This window comes from Suncus etruscus, chromosome 16, assembly GCF_024139225.1.
Source record: "Suncus etruscus isolate mSunEtr1 chromosome 16, mSunEtr1.pri.cur, whole genome shotgun sequence".
In the NCBI taxonomy this organism is placed as follows: Eukaryota; Metazoa; Chordata; class Mammalia; order Eulipotyphla; family Soricidae; genus Suncus; species Suncus etruscus.
The window spans coordinates 43,051,064-43,070,503 of NC_064863.1; the positions used below are offsets into that span (position 1 = coordinate 43,051,064).

The 19,440-nt window shown below is 39.7% G+C and overlaps 1 protein-coding gene and 1 pseudogene across 1 annotated transcript in view; one reads left to right on the forward strand and one right to left on the reverse strand.

Moving 5' to 3' along the window:
• OCIAD2 (OCIA domain containing 2) overlaps positions 1–19,440 on the reverse strand; it is a 945,756-nt gene that overhangs the window by 732,442 nt on the left and 193,874 nt on the right. The gene's annotated exons all lie outside the window — the stretch shown is intronic.
• Positions 10,267–11,385, forward strand: LOC126032471 (nucleosome assembly protein 1-like 1; annotated as a pseudogene).

Below are 19,440 nucleotides of genomic sequence, written 5' to 3' on the forward strand. Positions count from 1 at the left end.
ATAGTTTCTCCCACTCAGTGGCTGGCTCTTGTATCCTGGGCACTATTTCCTTAGAGGTGCAGAAGCTTCTCAGCTTAATAAATTCCCATCTGTTAATCTCTGCTTTCACTTGCTTGGAGAGGTTCCTCCTTGAAGATGCCTGTAGTCTCAATGTCCTGGAGTGTATTGCCTATGTGTTGTTCTATATATCTTATGGTTTTGGGTCTGATATCGAGGTCTTTAATCCATTTGGATTTTACCTTCGTACATGATGTTAGCTGGGGGTCTAAGTTCAATTTTTTGCAAGTGGCTATCCAATTCTGCCAACACCACTTGTTGAAGAGGCTTTCCCTGCTCCATTTAGGATTTCCTGCTCCTTTATCAAAAATTAGGTGACTGTATGTCTGGGGAACATTTTCTGAGTATTCAAGCCTATTCCACTGATCCGAGGGCCTGTCCTTATTCCAATACCATGCTGTTTTGATAACTATTGCTTTGTAGTAAAGTTTAAAGTTGGGGAGAGTAATTCCTCCCATATTCTTTTTCCCAATGATTGCTTTAGCTATTCTAGGGTGTTTATTGCTCCAAACAAATTTCAAAAGTGCCTGATCTACTTCTTTGAAGAATGACATAGATATCTTTAGAGGGATAGCATTAAATCTGTATAATGCCTTGGGGAGTATTGCCATTTTGATGATGTTAATCCTGCCAAGCCATGAGCAGGGTATATGTTTTCATTTCCATGTGTCGTCTCTTATTCTTGGAGCAGAGTTTTATAGTTTTCTTTGCATAGGTCCTTCACATTTTTAGTCAAGTTGATTCCGAGATATTTGAGTTTGTGTGGCACTATTGTGAATGGGGTTGTTTTCTTAATGTCCATTTCTTCCTTATTACTATTGGTGTATAGAAAGGCCATTAATTTTTGTGTGTTAATTTTGTAGCCTACCACCTTGCTATATGAGTCTATTGTTTCTAGAAGCTTTTTGGTAGAGTCTTTGGGGTTTTCTAAGTAGAGTATCATGTCATCTGAAAAGAGTGAGAGCTTGACTTCTTCCTTTACTATCTGGATTCCCTTGATATCTTTTTCTTTCCTAATCGCTATAGCGAGTACTTCCAGTGCTATGTTGAATAGGAGTGGTGAGAGAGGACAGCCTTGTCTTGTGCCAGAATTTAGAGGGAAGGCTTTTAGTTTTTCTCCATTGAGGATAATATTTGCCACTGGCTTGTGGTAGATGGCCTTAACTATATTGAGAAAAGTTCCTTCCATTCCCATCTTGCTGAGAGTTTTGATCAAGAATGGGTGTTGGAACTTATCAAATGCTTTCTCAGCATCTATTGATATGATCGTGTGGTTTTTATTTTTCTTGTTGATGTTGTGTATTATGTTGATAGATTTATGGATGTTAAACCATCCTTGCATTCCTGGGATGAAACCTACTTGATCGTAGTGGATGATCTTCTTAATGAGGCATTGAATCCTATTTGCCAGGATTTTATTGAGGATCTTTGCATCTGCATCCATCAGCAATATTGGTCTGTAATTTTCTTTTTTCGTAGTATCTCTGTCTGGTTTAGGTATCAAGGTGATGTTGGCTTCATAAAAGCTATTTGGAAGTGTTTCCGTTTGTTCAATTTCATGAAAGAATCTTGCCAGGATTGGTAGTAGTTCCTCTTGGAAAGTTTGAAAGAATTCATTAGTGAATCCATCTGGGCCTGGGCTTTTGTTTTTGGGCAGACATTTGATTACCATTTTAATTTCATCAATGGTGATGGGTGTGTTTAGATATGCTACATCCTCTTCCTTCAACCGTGGAAGATTATAAGAGTCCAAGAATTTACCCATTTTTTCCAGGTTCTCATTTTTAGTGGCGTAGAGTTTCTCAAAGTAGTTTCTGATTACCCTTTGAATCTCTGCCATATCAGTAGTGATCTTTCCTTTTTCATTCCTAATACGAGTTATCAAGTTTCTCTCTCTCTCTCTCTCTCTCTTTCTTTTTTAGGTTTGCCAGTGGTCTATCAATCTCGTTTATTTTTTCAAAGAACCAACTTCTGCTTTCGTTGATCTTTCGGATTGTTTTTTGGATTTCCACTTCGTTGATTTCTGCTCTCAGCTTTGTTATTTCCTTCTGTCTCCCTATTTTTGGGTCCTTTTGTTGAGCACTTTCTAGTTCTATTAGCTGTGTCATTAAGCTACTCAGGTAAGCTTCTTCTTCCTTCCTGATGTGTGCTTGCAAAGCTATAAATTTTCCTCTCAGTACTGCTTTTGCTGTGTCCCATAAATTCTGATAGTTTGTGTCTTTATTGTCATTTGTTTCCAGGAACCTTTTGATTTCCTCCTTGATCTCATCTGGGACCCACTGGTTATTGAGTATGAGGCTGTTTAACTTCCAGGTGTTAAAGTTTTTCTTCTGAGTCCCTTTGGAGTTCACAAATAATTTCAGAGCCTTGTGGTCAGCAAAGGTAGTCTGCAAAATTTCTATCCGCTTGATATTATGGAGGTATGTTTTATGTGCCGGCATTAGTCTATTCTGGAGAATGTCCCATGTACATTGGAGAAGAATGTGTATCCAGGTTTTTGAGGATGGAATGTCCTATATATATCCACTAGGCCTCTTTCTTTCATTTCTCTTTTCAGGTCTAGTATATTCTTGTTGGGTTTCAGTCTGGTTGACCTATCCAGTGTTGACAAAGCCATGTTGAGGTCCCCCACAATTATTGTGTTGTTATTGATATTATTTTTTCAGATTTGTCAACAGTTGTATTAAATATTTTGCTGGTCCCTCATTAGGTGCATATATGTTTAGGAGAGTGATTTCTTCCTGCTCTACGTACCCCTTGGTTAATATAAAATGTCCATCTTTGTCTCTTACAACCTTCCTGAGTATAAAGTTTGTATTATCTGATATTAGTATGGCCACTCCAGCTTTTTTATGGGTGTTGTTTGCTTGGATAATTTTTCTCCAGCCTTTTATTTTGAGTCTATGTTTGTTCTGACTATTCAGGTGCGTTTCTTGTAGGCAGCAGAAGGTTGGATTGAGTTTTTTGATCCATTTAGCCACTCTGTGTCTCTTAACTGGTGCATTTAGTCCATTGACATTGAGACAAAAAATTGTCCTGGGATTTAATGCCATCTTAATATAGAAATTTGGTGTGTCTTTTGGTTAGTCTTGTCTTTTTTTTTTGGGGGGGGGGGGCCCACACCCGGTAACACTCAGGGGTTACTCCTGGCTATGTGCTCAGAAGTTGCTCCTGGCTTGGGGGACCATATGGGACACCGGGGGATCGAACCGCGGTCCGTCCAAGGCCAGCGCAGGAAAGGCAGGCACCTTACCTTTAGCGCCACCGCCTGGCCCCATAGTCTTGTCTTAAATTAGGTCTTTCAGTTTTTCTCTTAAGACTGGTTTTGAGTCTGTAAAGTTTCTGAGCTGTTTTTTGTCTGTGAAACCATGTATTCTTCCGTCAAACCAGAAAGTGAGTTTTGCTGGGTACAGTATTCTAGGTGAAGCATTCATTTCATTCAGTCTTGTCACAATATCCCACCACTGCTTTCTGGCATTGAGTGTTTCTGGTGACAGGTCTGCTGTAAATCTCAAGGATGCTCCCTTGAATGTAATTTCCTTTTTTGATCTTGCTGTTTTCAGAATTCTGTCTCTATCTGTGGGATTTGTCATTGTGACTAGGATGTGTCTTGGGGTGGTTTTTCTGGGGTCTCTTTTGGTTGGTACTCTTCGAGCATGCAGGATTTGATCACATATATTCTTTAGCTCTGGAAGTTTCTTTTTAATGATGTTCTTGACAGTTGATTCTTCCTGGAAATTTTCTTCCTGGGTCTCTGGGACTCTAATGATTCTTAAGTTGTTTCTGTTGAGCTTATGATAGACTTCTATTTTCATCTGTTCCCATTCTTTGACTAATTTTTGTATTGTCTGTTCATTTGCTTTAAGTTTTTTTTTCCAATCTCTCCTGCTGTATGGAATTGTTATGTATCTCATCTTCCACAGCACCAAGTCTATTCTCAACTTCTGATACCCTGTCCCAAATCTTATCCATTTTGTCATTCACTTAGTTTACTGAGTTTTACAGGCCTGTTAGTTGACATGTTATTTCAGTTTGGAGTTTTGTGATTTCTGTCTTCATATTTTCTTGGTTCTTATTAGTGTTCTGTTCAACTCGATCCATGGTTTCTTGGAGTCTGTTGAGCACCTTCCATATTGCTAGTCTAAAGTCCTTATCTGAGAGGTTTATTAGTTGGTTGGTCATTATCTGGTCATCAGAATTGTTATCTTCATTCTCTATGTCTGATTCTGGCTGCATTGTTTCCCCATTGTCACACTTGTATTATGGGTTTTTCTACGTGTTGTTGTGGTATTCATTGGCTAAATGATGCAGGCAGCACACTCCTCTGGCTCCGCCCTTTTAGGATGGGCCGACTTGCCTCTAAGGGAGGGGAGTCCTCCGTGGATGAAGCCTCACACAGGATCAAATCTAAGGCCCGAGCACGCAGCAGAGAAGACAGTCTGGAGAGAAATGCTTGCTTCTGTGATCCAACCCAGGTCTTAGTGTGATTTTTTTCTTCCTGTTGCGATGGTGTTCTTTTCTTAGAAAGAGCGCACGGCGGCATAGAAGCAGATCTAAGTGCTCTGCTGGAGCCTCTTTTTAGCCCACTCCCAAGAGGTTCACACAACAGGATAGTAGACAGACACACACAAGCAGCACTCACAATTTTTCACAGTTGGGCCACACTGTGAAGGCGTAGTTTCAGTTGATGATAAAAGTTTGGGATCAGAGGTTTCCAGTCAATTGTTCAGGCTCCTTTGCAGCTGCTTGGGCTTCCTCCACGGAAGGCTCATGGTAAAGTGGGCCATCTCCACGGAAGGCTCACGGGAAGGCTGGCTGTCCGCAGATGAGCCACACGCAGGATGAAATCAGGCCGAAAATACAGGACAGCACAGAAGAGAGGCAGATAGGGATGCTGGCATCTGAGATCCAGCAGATTTCAGTGGCTCCTCACTTTCTGGGTGTGTCAACTCACCTCCACGGTAGACTCATGGGAAGGTGGGCCGTCCACAGATGAGCCACACACAGGATGAAATGAGGCCAAAAATGCAGCACAGCATAGAAGAGAGGCAGATAGGGGTGCTGGCATCTGAGATCCAGCAGAGTTCAGTGGCTCCTCCCTTTCTGGGCATGTCGACTCACCTCCATGGAAGGCTCACGGGAAGGCCAGCGTCTCCACGGAAGGCTCACGGGAAGGCAGGCTGCCAGGGACAAGGCTGCGACGGTTCCGGTCCTCAGGTGATCGGGCATCCAATCCTCCCCGCCAGCTACTCCGAGTCCGTTCCCGACTGCCGCCCAGCACTTCCCGGAACAAGATTTGACTCTTCAGGGAAATTAAAGGCAATCCTGAGCCCTGTCCAGGTTTTCCAGGTTAGATGCCTAGTCTCATAGAAATGAGTTTCATTAGATGATAGAGAAAAAGAAACAAACAAAAAAAAACTCTTTATGAGAGAAATTTTGGACCCAGAGAAATATGATGAACATTTTATACATTTCAGACTTCAAGACTAACTTCAGGAAGTTAACAACAGAGTACAGGAAATGTCAGGGACATCTAGGTTTGGGCAACATGACATAACCATGGAGCGCTTTTGGGATGTCCTTGAGGTGGTCCTCATCTGGCTTTATCACCTTGGGAACCTGGGAATGTATCCCAAATGTGTTCATGTTTTGAGCTGGTCCAGAACCTGCTGTGTGAACATGCTTGGGAATTTCTGCTCCTGAACTCTCCTGCCAGCTCCCACTTTCCCCTGACCCAATCCATATATTCTATAAAATGAAGTTCTTGCCTTTGTACAGGATCCCAGTCTTTGGAGGTCTGCTGGCATAAAATTAAATCGTTTTCCTACTTCTCAGGGTATGATGCTTGGTTTTTCAGTCTTCTGGTGAGAATCTCAGCAAAAATCTATAAGAGAAAATCACTTACTTTGCATATAGCCAACCTGGGTTTCATCCCCAGCAGCACATATATTCCCCTGAACACGTCTAAGAGTGTAGAGTCAGGAGTAAGCCATGATGAACATAACAGGGTGTGACCCAAAGCTCCCTCCAAAAAAAAAAACAAAACAAAACAAAAAAAAAACCCTTCATGTGATTCTGTAGACAAAGTGATTGCTTTGAGGACATGAGTCTGCCATCTTCCAACCTGCTGCTTGGTGTGTTGTTGATCAAGTTCTTTCTAACCTGTTCAAAGTCCCACCCACTCCAAGGATCCCTTACTAGATGCTAAAATGTTATCAAAGGAAAAAGACTTTGAACTTTTGGTTGTCTTTCTATAGTCTTATCAGGACTTTTTGATTCCTGATGAAGTTTCCCTCTCCTGAGGAGGTTCACCCATCTCCATTTGGACTGGTATCATTCAGATTCTTATCAGGGTCCCAGTTCCTAAGAATCCTCTTCAGAAAGGGCCTAAACTTGGAGTTTGGGTTGGCAAAGGGGATTCTTTTCAGTTCCCATCTTGGCTTTATTACTTCCTAAAAACTCATTGCCAAGGAAGTCTTAACTTCCTACAATACTCAGAAATGCCCCCAATAAAGATCTGTGAATGATGTGGCACCAAACATCTATTTACCTATGGTGGAAGAGCCCTGGACTCTGAAAGCTATCTATTCTGTTCTCTGAAGAAATTGAACTGCAGGTTGAGGGAGATGTGAGTTGTGTCAGTCAGAGGGGGGAGGCAGCTGAATCTGCAGTTCTAGCAGAAAGTAGATTCTGGGACAGTTATCTCTACTATCCTCCTCCTCACCTTCCAGAGGAACCTTGAATATCATTCAACATTACCTAGGCCATCTTGACTAATGATCTTTGAGTGCTATTCTCTGCTGAAATGTTCTCTTTTTTTTAACCATTCTTCAAGACTCTTTGAGTCAAGAGGCCTCCTTCCTATCTTCTCCAGTGCCCTCCACCTAGGTCATCCTGTCTCTAAAAGTCCCTTGAAACTGAGAAAATTCTCTTTCTTTCTGTACATATCAGAATATTGAAGTTTTTTCTTTACACTTAAAATTAAGAGGGACCAGAGAGGAAGTACAGCAGGTAGGTGTTTGACTTGTACAGTCAAAAATTAGAGTCCTGGAATTCCATCCTCACCCCCAAGTCCTAGAGGAGTGGCACCTGAGTGTAGAGTCTGGAATAAACCCACACCTGGTGTGGCCCTGAAACAAAAACTAAAAAGTCAAAGTCATAGTACAGCAGGTAGAGCATTTGCCTTGTAAACAGTCAGCCTGGGTCCAATCCCATACCTGATATATTCCCCAAGGCCTACCAGGAGCAATTCTTTCTTTCTTTCTTTTTCTTTCTTTCTTTTTCTTTCTTTCTTTCCTTCCTTCCTTCCTTCCTTCCTTCCTTCCTTCCTTTCTTTCTTTCTTTCTTTCTTTCTTTCTTTCTTTCTTTCTTTCTTTCTTTCTTTCTTTCTTTCTTTCTTTCTTTCTTTCTTTCTTTCTTTCCTTTCTTTTTTTTTGGTGTTTGGGCCACACCCGGCGGTGCTCAGGGGTTACTCCTGGCTGTCTGCTCAGAAATAGCTCCTGGCAAGCACGGGGGACCATATGGGACACCGGGATTTGAACCAACCACCTTTGGTCCTGGATCGGCTGCTTGCAAGGCAAACGCCGCTGTGCTATCTCTACGGGCCCCAGGAGCAATTCTTGAGCACAGAGCAAAGAGCACAGTCGGGTGTGGCCCCCTCAAAAAAAATTGAGCTCCTGAAAATTACACTTTTCCATCTCTGTGTGCCTAAGGTCTGGTATCATTTAAGTGGCAAATATTACTTTATGCCAAACTATTTTTTCTTTCCTACCTTTTGCCAATAGATCCTCAAATAGGATGTCTTTCCCATGGAGAATTTACACTTCATAAATAGGGTGAAACAAATTTTGTTGTGACTCTGGGGAGCACATGTTGTCTGGGTTGTATGTAAATAACTTCACACAATGACTGGCACTGATCCTATAAAATGAGCATCATTCTCTTCCATTTCCCTTCCAAGCAGCAGAGTATCTCAATAAATTGTGTGGTAGATCTTCAAGGGAGACGTAAATTTAAGGTAAGTGATCTTGCTGTCATTGTAAGGACTATGACTGTCACTGAGCAAAGTGAAATTCTCCTCCTTACTCCTCATCATTGCCAGTTTTATGCTTAGACACTTCTCTATGTGCATAACTGGAGGTAGAGAGAAGGAATCAGCATATACAACAATCTAGAATCTCTCTTTGCAAAAGGACACTAATCTTACTGGTTCATAGTCTCACCTGTGTGACCTCATTTAACTTTAACTACTTTCTTAGTAGTGGTCCCACCTCCAAATATAGTCATACTCTAGAATAGAGTCTGTTTCTCTGTGGGGGGAAGGATGTAAGAAAATATCCCCAGGATATTTGGAGGGCACAAGTAAAAATTGCATAAATGGGACACCATGGCACAATACTAGAGCATAAACTTATAGAACAGGGGACCACAGTTTGAAAGAGGGGTCATGATTGGAAAAAGATCGAGAAACAATGAGCTAAAGCATCAACATTTGTATATACATTCAGTCCAAAATGAGGCATATAAGGCTGTTAGCAGAATATCTATTGTACTGGGCAATAATTTGAGCTGGTTTTGTAAAGCCACTTTCTGTTTATGGGAAAAACATGCTGGACCTTTCAGATTCTGTCCGACAAAATTTTAAGTTGTGCCTGATCTTGTTAATTGCTTAAATTTGATTTCTGTTCAAGGTAGGAGCACAGGATAGTGGGTAGGGCATTTGCCTTGTATATGGTCACCCCGAATTTGGTCCCTCAAGCCCATCAGAGCCAGGAGCAACTCTTAAGCACTGGTAGTGTGGCCCCAAAGCAAAATAGATAGACTTCTCTATTCTAGATAAACGTATCAGAAGCTAAATCCAGGAGGTGAGTGTAGACTATGTACAATGTTATGGAAAAACCAATGTTATGGTGTTATGGGAAAACCATGAGGCATAAACCAAGACTAACCAAGAAGGTGATTAGAGAAAATCAGAGAAATGAAAGAAATGATGGAAAAGAAAAAGAGAAAGGGCCAAAGAGATAGTAAGACATGACATTAAACTTGCATGTAGCTGACCCCAGTTTAATTCTCTGGTACCATATATTGTCCTCTGAACACCTTCTATAGTGATCCCTGAACACAGAATTGAAAGTAGTTTTGAGCACCACTGAGTGTGGCCTACAAACTAAATGATGATGGTATTTAATTGTTTAGAGAATGTGCCCAGAAACTATACTTCTTCATATTCCAACCAATATTAGAACTCAGCAAAAATGCCGTATAATTTTAGTATTCTCCTATGTCAACTCCAAGATGGAATGTAAACCTCATGTGATATATCAGGAGGCAAAAGCACTTATAATTTAAAGCATATTAATAATGTTAGCTGTATGTCTATATTGCAGCAGAGGGCCTGCTGAATCAAAATAGATGTCTTCTAATTAAAAGCAAATGCAACTCTTTGACCAACATGATTAGTACAAGTTACATTGGCTAGAAGGAAAGATAATCAGAGATAGTGTGATGGTAAACATCTGGGTGGGGGGTGAAGGGGTGGAATGAGTGACTGCCTGAATTGAATTGTATGTGTTTGGACAGCTGGGTTATATCAAATTAAGGGCTGTGTCTTCTCACCACCCCTGACCCAGCTTCCCACCAAACAAATATAAGTGACTTCTCCAAACCAGTCCAAGTCATGCATCTAATCGCCCGGGTGCACAAAGAGTTGGGACTATAGGCCCTCACTTCATCAAGTAATTGACCCTCAGCCTGAGGCTTGCAGGGTTAAACAGGAAGCTGAAAGTCTTCCAATCATAATCAGCCTCCAAGAGACTTGGGAAATAAATATCTTTTGGTTTGTGAAAGGGCAAAGCAATGTCATCTCACTGCAGTGCTATTTTTCTTTGCTCTCTTCTTAAAAGAAAAAAACCCCAAGATTATAGATTTAATTTTATTTCCAGGTCCCTGCTTAAACTGACATCTAGGACTTCCTGTATCTAAGATTTCTGTATCCTGTATTCTGTACTGAATTTCTGGCATGGTAAGAAAGAAAGAAAAAGAAAATTTTATCCCTGTTAATTGACAAGAGTTTTCGGTTTATAGTTAGCAACATTCATTGTATATAACATTCACTCATATAACATTCATTCTTATGATAAATTGTTGATTAAATAGATCGTGGATGTATATGAGCTTGAGCCGCGGGCTCTCGGCCTTTCTTGGCGCCGTCTGCTCGCTCGCGGGGCTCCCTGCTTGTGCCGGCCGCGCTTCCCCCGTACATAGAATTTTTACAGCATGGCGGACATTGACAACTTGCCTCGGGTAGTTAAAAGGCGAGTAAATGCTCTCAAAAACCTTCAAGTTAAATGTGCACAGATAGAAGCCAAATTCTATGAGGAAGTTCATGATCTTGAAAGAAAGTATGCTGTTCTCTATCAGCCTCTATTTGATAAGTGATTTGAGATCATTAACGCAATTTATGAACCTACGGAAGAAGAATGTGAATGGAAACCGAATGAGGAGGATGAAATAGCGGAGGAGATGAAAGACAAGGTCACAATTGAAGATGAGGAAAAGATGAAGAAAAAGAAGACCCTAAGGGAATTCCTGAATTTTGGCTAACTGTTTTTAAGAATGTTGACTTGCTCAGTGATATGGTTCAGGAACATGATGAACCTATTCTGAAGCATTTGAAAGATATTAAAGTGAAGTTCTCAGATGCTGGCCAGCCTATGAGTTTTGTCTTAGAATTTCACTTTGACCCCAATGACTATTTCACAAATGAAGTACTGACAACCAGATGATTCCGATCCCTTTTCTTTCGATGGGCCAGAAATTATGGGCTGTACTGGGTGCCAGATAGATTGGAAAAAAAGGAAAGAATGTTACTTTGAAAACGATTAAAAAGAAGCAGAAACACAAGGGACGTGGGACAGTTCGAACCATGATCAAGACAGTTTCCAATGACTCTTTCTTTAAGTTTTTTGCTCCCTGTGAAGTTCCTGAGAGTGGAGATCTGGATGATGCTGCTGAAGCTATCCTGGCTGCAGACTTTGAAATTGGTCACTTTTTATGTGAGCATATAATTCCAAGATCAGTGTTATACTTTACTGGAGAAGCTATTGAAGATGATTATGATGATTATGATGAAGAAGGTGAAGAAGCAGATGAGGAAGGGGAAGAGGAAGGAGATGAGGAAAATGATCCAGACTATGACTCAAAGAAGGATCAAAACCCAGCAGAATGCAAGCAACAATGAAGTGTGTGTGTGGCCTTGAGGAGAACCTGCACTGGAATAGCCTAAATACAACCGTTATTTACTTATAAAAAAAAATAACATAAAATAAACAGATCATGGAACATATAGAAACACACTTGGACTCTTTGGAAATATTTTGTTTTAGAGAAGTAGTCAATGACCTAGAAAAAAAAATTCACATTTAATAGCTGGCACCACCTGATTGCTGGTCTAATAAGCACCACCTGATGTGATGCAAAGACCCAAAAAAAAAGAAGAAAAGAGGAGGAAAAGAAGAAGAAAGAGGAGGAGGAGGAGAAAAACTCACAATATAAAATATTATCAGTTATAGAAAACAATATAGGTCATCCCCAGTTTTGTTTTAAAAACACACATAGATAAAATTTTAAAAATCTAGCTCAAAGCTGCTAATAGTGGCTGTATCTAAAGATGGGATTATGGAACGTCTTCAAATAATTTATCATCCAGGAGCATAAGGTTGGGCACTTGCCTTATACGCAGCCAGCCTGGGTTTGATCCTTAACATCCCATATGGTCCCTTAAGCCCTGACAGGAATGATCCCTGACTGCAGAGCCAGGAGTAAGCTAGGAGTGAGCATCGCCAAGGCATAATCTAAAAACTAAAGAAACACAATCTATCATCCAAACTGAATTTGGGTGGGGGACATTAGGAAGAAGCAATTTTTAGAGTACACTAACCGTGTGCTTGGTCCAGACCCACTGGTGTTAAGGAATTACTCTAGTTCTGTGCTCAGGCACTACTCCTGGCAGAGTTGAGGGAATGATGTGTTTCCAGGAATAGAACTACATGCAAGACAAGCACCTTACCTTCTAAATTATCTCTTCAGTCCCAAGGTCAAACTCTTTTTTTCTTTTTTGGTTTTTGGGCTGCACCCATTTGATACTCAGGGGTTATTCCTGGCTATGTGCTCAGAAATTGCTCCTGAATTGGGGAACCATATGGGATGCCAGGGATCAAACTGTGGTCCGTCCTAGTTTAGTGTGTGCAAGACAGATGCCCTACTGTATTGCGCCACTACTCCAGTCCCGCAAACTCAAACTTCTGTAATAAAAAGGGACACTGGGGTCCGGAGAGATAGCACAGCGGCTTTTGCCTTGCAAGCAGCCGATCCAGGACCAAAGGTGGTTGGTTCGAATCCTGGTGTCCCATATGGTCCCCCGTGCCTGCCAGGAGCTATTTCTGAGCAGACAGCCAGGAGTAACCCCTGAGCACCACCGGGTGTGGCTCAAAAACCAATAAATAAATAAATAAATAAATAAATAAATAAATAAATAAATAAACAAACAAATAAATAAATAGGGACACTGAACAAATAAAAAGGAACACTAAAAAATTAATCATATAACAGATAAATGTGTTCAATGATCAATGGTTTCATAATAATAAACCTATAAAATTGCTCTAAAATTCAAATAACTGGCAATATGTACATACCTTGATACATTTGAATATGCTTTCTTCAGTATCTTAGCACCTATAACTCATACATATCACTGAAACTCTTTTCTATATTTTTTTAAAAAATGAAAGCCATAATCCTTTTCACACATTCATTATCTTGTCTCCACCCCTACCCCCACCCAATTTTCTTCAGGTAATTTTAGTACTGTTTAAATATCCACTGGTTTATTTTTTTCATCAATTTCATATCCTTAATAGTGTACATGTAAATTAACTCACACAACACATTTTTTTCTTCATGCTTGTTTTGCTTTACATAGTAATCTCCTCAAACTCCTTCCATTTTGCTGCCAATGGAAAATTTTCATCCTTTTATTTATTTATTTTTAATTTTTATCTTGTTTTGGGGGGGTTGGGTCACACCTGGCGATGCTCAGGGGTTACTCCTGGCTGTCTGCTCAGAAATAGCTCCTGGCAGGCATGAGGGACCATATGGGACACCGGGATTCGAACCAACCACCTTAGGTTCTGGATCGGCTGCTTGCAAGGCAAACACCGCTGTGCTATCTCTTCAGGCCCAATTTTCATCTTTTTAATAGTTGAGTAGTACAACCTCTTTAACATCATCTGCCAACAAATTTAGTTTGCTCCTACATTTTGCTATTGCAAATAGCACTGAAAAATTGTTGCTAATTTTTTAAAAGCATTCATGTTAATGTTTTATTTTTCCTCAAAAAATTGCTGGAATATTTTTGAGAATGCATTTTATGTATTTATTTATTTATTTATTTATTTATTTTGGTTTTTGGGTCACACCTGGCAGTGCTCAGGGGTTACTCCTGGCTTTATGCTCAGAAATCGCTCTTGGCAGGGGATCATATAGGATGCCAGGATTCGAACCACCATCCTTCTGCATGCAAGGCAAATGCCTTACCTCCATGCTATCTCTCCGGCCCCTGAGAATGCATTTTAGATCATGGTAGACTGCCCAGTTCACTGCTCCTCCCATTTACACACCATTAACAACACAATTTTGCTGTGATCTCCGTCTTATTCTAATCCCTATGATAGAATTTCCTTAAACAAATGAGAGGATGGCAAGTGTGATACTAGCAGTCTTGAAAAGCATTGCCCATAACCATACCAGGCCTATATCATCCGAGAGAACAGAAACAAGGCAATAGAGAAGGACTTATCATCTGATGCCAGCCAACATCCCAGCAATGAGGCAAGTCCAGCCAAGCCCAGAAAGGCCCTTAGCTGATGATTCCAGATACTTGAACAATAAATTCTACTTGCTCAATGTCACTAAGATATTATATGATTATGATTATAAGTTACCTCATATGTTTTAGTAATGGGTGATTAACACAATAATTAATACACTTGAAAACACTGACCACTGCAACGTACTTTTTCTGAGGTCATGATGCTTTAAGTTAGGAATATATTCTCTCTATAGATGCTATAATTGATCATTTTTATTACTTTGGTTTTATTTTATTTGGGGACCACATCTGGCAGTATTCAGGGCTTACTCCTGACTCTACTCAGGAATTACTAATGATCAGGGGACTATATCAGGTTCTGGGGATCGAATCTAGTGCCCAGGTGCAAGGCAAGGGCCAGACACACTGTATTATTGCTTCAACTTCTTTACCTGGAAATTTTAAAGCCAATGGTATGAATATAAAAACACTCCAGATATTTTTTGCTCTTGACTTCCATTCAGTTCCCATTCTTCAAAAAATATTTGTATTAGAGAAAATACATCAAATAAATTTTCTCTTCATCTTTGATTATTTTTCCAAATTTACATTCTGAAAAATCGTGGGACTTCTTAAATACATTCCATGTTTGGAGGTTAATATATATTATTTCTTTAAAAATAGACTCTAAATAAAAGGTTCACCCTGCATAAATCAATATGTCAAAGCAAATTATACTTTTAAATTTTAATCTTATGTACCATTTAAGTTCTCATTAATCTTTTCCCTAACTTTTCAGAAATAAATTTTAATGTCTTTCTTTGTCACAATAATATAATTTGTTGGCTGCTTCAACATTTTGTAGCTTGTACTTTGTAGGGCTACTTCTTGTTGAACATTTTAACTAAAATTTCCAATTAACTTTTAGATCAAAAGTAACCAAAATCTAAGAAACTCATTTGCACAAAATTCAATATCATTCAATATCCTTTAATTTATTTGGAAAGTAATTCTTCAAAGGTTCAGATGTTTCTTTTTTTCTTCTTCTTTATTTGAACATCTTGATTACATAAATGATTGTGATTAGGTTTCAGTCATGTAAAGAACAACCCCCTTCACCAGTGCAACATTCCCACCACCAATGTCCCCAATCTCCCTCCATCCCACCCCACCCCCACCTGTACTACAGACAGGCTTTCCATTTACCTCATTCATTCACTTGATTATGGTAGTTCTCTGTGTAGTTATTTCTATAGCTGTACTCACCACTCTTTGTGGTGAGCTTCATGGAGTGAGCTGGTGTTCCGCCCTCCTCTCATTGTCTCTGAGGATTGTTACAAAAATGACTTTTATTTTTCTTAAAACCCATAGATGAGTGAGACTATTCTGCATCTCTCTCTCTCCCTCTGACTTATTTCACTCAGCATGACAGATTCCATGTACATCCATTTATAGGAAAATTTCATGACTTCATCTCTCCTGACAGCTGCATAATATTCCATTGTGTATATGTACCACAGTTTCTTTAGCCATTCGTCTGTTGAAGGGCATCTTGGTTGTTTCCAGAGCCTGGCTATTGTGAATAGTGCTGCAATAAATATAGGTGTGAGGAAGGGGTTTTTGTATTGTATTCTTGTGTTCTTAAGGTATATCCCTAGGAAGGGAATAGCTGGGTCGAACGGGAGCTCAATTTCCAGATTTTGGAGGAATCTCCATATCGCTTTCCATAGAGGCTGTACTAGGCGGCATTCCCACCAGCAGTGGATAAGAGTTCCTTTCTCTCCACATCCCCGCCAGCACTGATTGTTCTCATTCTTTGTGATGTGCGCCAATCTCTGCGGTGTGAAGTGGTATCTCATTGTTGTTTTGATTTGCATCTCCCTGATGATTAGTGACGAGGAACATTTTTTATGTGCCTTTTGGCCATTTGTATTTCTTTTTTATCAAAGTGTCTGTTTGTTTCTTCTCCCCATTTTTTGATGGGATTAGATTTTTTTTCTTGTAAAATTCTGTCAGTGCCCTGTATATTTTGGATATTAGCCCCTTATCTGAAGGGTGTTGGGTGAATAGTTTCTCCGAGTCAGTGGGTGACTCTTGTATCCTGGGCACTATTTCTTTTGGGTGAGGAAGCTTTAATGTATTCCCATCTGTTGATCTCTGTTTCCACTTGTTTGGAAAGTGCAGTTTCCTCCTTGAAAGATGCCTTTAGTCTCAATGTCATGGAGTGTTTTACCAACGTGTTGTACTATATACCTTATGGTATCCGGTCTGATATCAAGGTCTTTAATCTATTTGGATTTTACCTTCATACATGATGTTAACTGGGGGGTCTATGTTCGCTTTTTTGCAAGTGGCTAACCAGTTCTGCCAGCACCACTTGTTGAAGAGGTTTTCCCTGCTCCACTTAGGATTTCTTGCTCCTTTGTCAAAAATTAGGTAATTGTATGTATGGGGAATGTTCTCTGAGAACTCAAGCCTATTTCACTGATCTGAGGGTCTGTCTTTATTCCAATACCATGCTGTTTTGATAACTATTGCTTTGTAGTACAGTTTAAAGTTGGGGAAAGTAATGCCTCCCATTTTCCTTTTCCCTAGGAGTGCTTTAGCTATTCGAGGGTGTTTATTGTTCCAGATGAACTTTATAAGTGTTTGATCCACTTCCTTGAAGAATGTCATGGGTATTTTTAAGGGAATTGCATTAAATCTGTATAATGCTTTGGGGAGTATTGCCATTCTAATGATGTTAATCCTGCCAATCCATGAGCAGGGTATGTGTTTCCATTTCCGTGTGTCCTCTCTTATTTCTTGGAGCAGGGCTTTATAGTTTTCTTTGTATAGGTCCTTCACATCTTTCGTCAACTTGACTCCAAGATATTTGAGTTTGTGTGTGTGGCACTATTGTGAATGGGATTGCCTTCTTGACTTCCATCTCTTCCCTATCATTATTGGTGTACAAAAAGGCCATTGATTTCTGTAGGTTGATTTTGTGGCCAGCCACCTTGCTATATGAATCTATTGTTTCTAGAAGCTTTTTGGTAGAGTCTTTGGGTGTTTCTAAGTAGAGTATCATGTCGTCTGCAAACAATGAGAGCTTGACTTCTTCCTTTTCTATCTGGATTAACTTGATATCTTTTTCTTGCCTGATAGCTATAGCAAGAACTTCCAGTACTATGTTGAAGAGGAGTGGTGAGAGCGGACAGCCTTGCCTTGTACCAGAATTTAGAGAAAAGGCTTTTAGTTTTTCTCCATTGAGGATAATATTTGCCATTGGCTTGTGGTAGATGGCTTCAACTAGATTGAGAAAGGTTCCTTCCATTCCCATCTTGCTGAGAGTTTTGATCAAGAATGGGTGTTGGACCTTATCAAATGCTTTCTCTGCATCTATTGATATGATCATGTGGTTTTTATTTTTCTTGTTGTTGATGTTGTGTATGATGTTGATAGATTTACGGTTGTTAAACCATCCTTGCACTCCTGGGATGAAACCTACTTGGTCGTAGTGTATGATCTTCTTGATGATGCATTGGATCCTATTTGCCAGGATTTTGTTGAAGATCTTTGCATCAGCATTCATCAGGGATATTGGTCTGTAATTTTCTTTTTTGGCAGCGTCTCTGTCTGGTTTTGGTATCAAGGTGATGTTGGCTTCATAAAAGCTGTTTGGGAGTGTTCCCATTTTTTCAATTTCATGGAAGAGCTTGGCTAGGATTGGTAGTAGCTCCTCTTGAAAGATTTGAAAAAATTCATTAGGAAAACCATCTGGGCCTGCGCTTTTCTTTTTGGGCAGATGTTTGATTACAGTTTCAATTTCCTCAGTAGTGATGGGAGTGTTTAGATATGCTACATCCTCCTTACTTAAATGTGGAAGGTTATAAGTGTCCAAGAATTTTTCCATTTCTTCTAAGTTCTCATATTTAGTAGCATAAAGTTTCTCAAAGTAGTCTCTGATTACCCTTTGAATCTCTGCAATTTTTGTCGTGATCTCCCCCTTTTCATTTCTAATATGGGTTATTAGATTTCTCTCTCTCTCTTTGTGAGTTTTGTCAATGGTCTATCAATCTTGTTTATTAAAAAAAAAAAACCAGCTTCTGCTTTCGTTGATCTTTCGGATTGCTTTTTGGTTTTCCACTTCATTGAGTTCTGCTTTCTGCTTTGTTATTTCCTTCTGTCTCCCTATTTTGGGTTCCTTTTGTTGGTCATTTTCTAATTTTTTGAGCTGCATCATTAAGTTATTCGGGTATGCTCCTTCTTCCTTCCTAATGTGTGATTGTAGAGCTATAAATTTTCCTCTCAGGACCACTTTTGCTGTGTCCCATAGATTCTGGCAGTTTGTGTCTTCATTATCATTTGTTTCCAGGAAAGTTTGATTTCCTTTTTGATTTTATCTCGGACACACTGGTTGTTCAGTACCAGGGTGTTTAATTTCTAATTGTTAAAGTTTTTCTTCTGTGTGCCTTTGTAGTTCACATCTAATTTCAGAGCCTTGTAGTCAGCAAAGGTAGCCTGCAAGATTTCTATCCTCTTGATTTTATGGAGGTATGTTTTATGTGTCAGCATATAGTCTATTCTGGAGAATGACCCATGTACATTGGAAAAGAATGTGTATCCAGGTTTTTTGGGATGGAGTGTCCTATATATATCTACTAGTCCTCTTTCTTCCATAACTCTTTTCAGGGCTATTATGTTTTTGTTGAGTTTCAGTCTGATTGACCTATCAAGTGTTGATAGGGCTGTGTTGAAGTGTCCCACAATGATTTTATTATTATTGATTTCTTCTTTCAGATTTGTCAGTAATTGTATTAGATAATTTTCTGGTCTCTCATTGGGTGCATATATGTTTAATAGTCTGATTTCTTCCTGTTGCACATATCCCTTGATTAGTACATAGTGTCCATCTTTGTCCCTTACCACTTTTCTGAGTATAAAGTTGGTGCCATCAGATATTAATATGGCCACCCCAGCTTTTTGGAGGGTGTTGTTTGCTTGGATAATTTTCCTCCAGCCTTTGATTTTGAGTCTCTGTTTGTTCTGACTATTCAGATGTGTTTCTTGTAGGCAGCACAAGTTTGGATTCATCTTTTTGACCCATTTTGCCACTCTGTGTCTTTTAATTGGTGAATTTAGTTCATTGACATTGAGGGAGATGATTGTCATAGGATTTAATGTCACCTTTGTAGATAAGTTTGCTGTTTTTGTTGGTCTTTCTTGTCTTAGAGTAGACCTGTCAGTTTTTCCTTTAAGGCTGTTTTATCATCTGTGAAGTTTCTGAGCTGTTGTTTATCCATGAAGCTGTGTATTCTTCCTTCAAACATGAACGTGAGTCAGACTGGGTACAGTATTCTCGGTGAGGCATTCATTTCATTCAGTTTTGTCACAATATCCCACCACTGTCTTCTGGCCTTGAGAGTTTCTTGTGACATGTCTGCTGTAAGTCTTAGGGATGCTCCTTTGAATGTAATTTTCCTTTTTGATCTTGCTGCTTTCAGTATTCTATCTCTATGGGATTTGTCATT